General features: G+C 40.3%; 1 pseudogene; it reads left to right on the top strand.

Annotated features, from left to right (window-relative positions):
• The first annotated feature begins 1,952 nt into the window (after positions 1-1,952).
• LOC133769622 (protein GOLM2-like) lies at positions 1,953-3,052 on the top strand (annotated as a pseudogene).
• Positions 3,053-3,708: the final 656 nt, after the last annotated feature.

Here is a 3,708-nt window from a genome sequence, read left to right as displayed (position 1 = left end):
GTTCCTTTATATAATTTCTGTCTGCTAATTGATACCTTTTATTGAATGAAATACTGATCTCATACTGTGCTTTAGCCCTGACATATCATTTCCTCTAAGTCTTTGAGCAATATAAAAGAGCTGAATTAAAGTCCTTGTATAGTTAAGTCTATTGTCTGCTTCTTCAGAAGCAGTGTCTATTGATTACCCTTTCTTTTCCTGCATGTAGGTTATAATTACTTATTTACTTTTAAAATAATTAAGTTGCAAACTAGATATTTTAAATAAAATCATGTGGCTATAGTCACCATACTGTGCAACAGAATATCAGAACTTATTTATTCTTTTTAATTTTCTTAGATTTATTTTATTTATTTGAAAGACAGCAAGACAGAGAGAAGGAGAGACAGAGAGAAGAGATCTTCCTTCTGCTGGTTCACTCTCCAAATGGCTGCAATGCCCAGGTGGGCTAGATCAAGGCCAGGAGCCAAGAATTCTATCCAGGTCTCCCATGTGGGTGGCAGGGGCCCAAGTGCTTAGGCTATCCTCTTTCCCAGCTGTATTAGCAGGGAGCTGGATTGAAAATGAAGCAACCAGGACTCAAACTGTTATTCTTATATGGGATGCTGGCATCGCAGGTTGCGATGTAACCTGTTGTGCCACAATGCCTGACTTTATTTCCCTTTTCCAACTGTAACAGTATCCTCATTGACCAGAAAGGTTGTTGTTGAATAATTTTTAAAACTAACTCTGTAGAACCTATATTTCTTGTTATTTTTAGTAGCTGAAGTCTCTATAGAAATTTCCTGAAATGCTTGAACCAGTAAGTCTCCTAGTCTATGCTAGGGGGCTTTCTGCAAGTTGGGCATTCCTTCAGCAGTCATCCAGGCAATTTACTACTTTGCTGGCCTTGATTTCCTGCTTACTTCAAACCTTGAGGTCACCCAGAGGTGACAGCTTCAAGCTTTCTCACATCTTTCCTGAGCAAGCTGACAGCTCTGGGCGTTATGTTCAGTGCTGTTCATTTAGGTGGCCATCTGCAGTCTCAGGAGTGTATCAGAACTATTCAGAACCTTTATGAATATCTCACTCCTCAGATTTTCCTTTTAGTTTTTTTTTTTTTTTGGACAGGCAGAATGGATAGAGAGACAGAGAGAAAGGTCTTCCTTTTCACCGTTGGTTCACCCTCCAATGGCTGCTGCAGCCGGCGCATCGTGCTGATCCGAAGCCAGGAGCCAGGTGCTTTTCCTGGTCTCTCATGCGGGTGCAGGGCCCAAGGACTTGGGCCATCCTCCACTGCCTTCCCGGGCCATAGCAGAGAACTGGCCTGGAAGAGGGGCAACTGGGATAGAATCCAGTGCCCCAACCGGGACTAGAACCCTGTGTGCCAGCGCTGCAAGGCGGGGGATTAGCCTGTTAAGCCACGGCACCGGCCCCTTTTAGTTTTTGATGAGCTGTTTTTTGTTATCCACCACCTCAGGTTGCTGGTTGCTCAGTTAAACAATTACCTTTAAATGTTTTGAACAAATGCCTCTAAGGAATGGGCCTCTTCATACCAAGTGAGCTCTGATTAGTTCAAATAATCTTATAGGTAAAGTCCTCCAAAAAACCATCATCCACGTCAGATAATGACAGTGTTCTGGGGCTAAAGCTTTGACAGAACCATAACCCAGTTGACTTATTTCACAGTGTGGTTTTTCAAAGCTACCATGCAGTTGGAGAGAGAGGGATGGGTATAGGACAAGTTAAAATGCCATTGAGGCACTTTGACCATTTTGAGTAGCTATTTTTCTGGTGTATATATGTTCCATAGATTGTACAGGCCTTTAGTTAGCTTCATGTGTTCTGAAAAAGTTGATTCTATAATTATTGTAAATTTTTCACTGATATGTGGGACAGAGAATTTTCTCAGAGACCTGAGCTTCTGCTTGCAAATTGCTGTGAAGCCTTAGGGTACAGCCCAGTTTGACCCCATGCTGGGTTTTGAGGCCAACCCAAGGGCTGGCTGTCTGCCCTCCTTTATGCTGCTGGTGCTTCTGGTAGTGATTGTTTTCCTGGCCTTTACTACTAGAGCACTTCTTCCTGACACATCTTGCTTCCAGAGAAGGAGACGGAGCCGCAGGGCCAGGTTCAGTGCACAGAGATGGCCCGCAGGCATCTGAAGAAGTATATCTGAATATCTCTTGCTCTTGGTGGGCAGGCATAAGAAACAGATGTACCAGAGGGGCCAAATTATGGTCACCTCACCAGCAACCTACTGGCTGGGAGGGTCTGGGGAAGAGATGCGAAGATGACAAGGTTAAACTACAGAACAGCATTTCATATCAGGTAGCAGACCTACATCATTTAAAGGGGTAACTTGTTGAGCTTAATCAGGAGTTTCTTCCACAAGAAGATCAGCTTCAGCACTACAGACAGAAAAGTACTTTCCTTGTGCAGTGGTTAGCATATGAGACTTTTCAGTGTGGACAGCAGGTCAAGGAATTAAGAGCATGATATGAAGAAAAATTAGCAGACCAATTTTTTCAACAAAATCAAGAGACTCACAAAGTTCAAGCAAATGATGGAGAATAATCAGGTGTGAATGATCATGTAGTAGCTAAAAATATTCCAAAAGTAGCTGAGAATGAAGAACCCCCAAGTTATACTACATATGGGAAAGAACAAATCAATGAGGTGGTGATGTGGGATGGCTGGAATAGAAGAGAATGACCTAGTGATGATCTTCCCACTGCTTTAAAGAGGACTTCTATTTCAGTTTCTGAACATGGAACTCATCAAACAATTTCCCATCTTCCAAGTAGACAACCTCTGTCCACAAATTTGGCTGAAGATGCACAGGTGAACCACAGTGCAACCCTTGGTACTCAAAACAGAACCCTTCTAACATTCTTCAGCATTTAACTAGAGGCCCAAACTTGGAGAGTGAACCCAGAATTCTAACAGCTGTACTAAACAGACTTCCAAGGATAAATTTGGTGTCTTCCATAAATTGAAGCAAAACGATGAAGAATGAAAGCTTCAGGTGGACTTTGCAAACTGTGAAAAGCAGCATTTCAATGATGTCCTTTAAATCCTAAGGAAAAACTTAAAAAAACATAAAGTACTGTAAAATGAAATTTCTACTCCATCATTTTTACTTTTTTAAAATAAAGATCAGTTCTATGGGTTGTAAAGATACATTGAGATAGATTTAAGGAATATTTTAATGAATCAATATATCCATGTATATATGTGAACCTTTTCCTATTATATTCTCTAAGTAGACACTTTATTTGTTATGTTACGGTTGAGCCAAAACAGTTAATCTTTGCATTTAAAGCAAACTACTGTGTTTTTCACATTTTATTGAGCCCAATAATTCTTTCCACAAGTAGACAAGCAAGGAAAAATTGTTGTACATTTTATGTTTCACATAGTTTAATCAGAGTGAGAACAGTTACTCAGTTGAAAACTTTTTATGTAGTAATGTATTGTTAGCCCAACAGATGTTCTATATCTATCCCTTATTTCATGATCTTCAAGGAGTTATACCTATAATAATTACATAAAAAAGGGGAAATGGAAAACAAACACTGGACAACATGTGTACAAAATTCCCTCCCTACTCCTGTTATTTTACATGAGTGCTAATGTGTTTTGGCAAATAAGTTTTCAGTTGGGGCCTGCTAAGACATGACAGTATTCATGAGTTATATCTTATATCTTACTTGGTTCTTGAACTTGTGG

The sequence above is a fragment of the Lepus europaeus genome, chromosome 11 (genome assembly GCF_033115175.1).
Source record: "Lepus europaeus isolate LE1 chromosome 11, mLepTim1.pri, whole genome shotgun sequence".
Lineage (NCBI taxonomy): Eukaryota > Metazoa > Chordata > Mammalia > Lagomorpha > Leporidae > Lepus > Lepus europaeus.
This window is presented reverse-complemented; position numbering and strand designations above follow the sequence as displayed.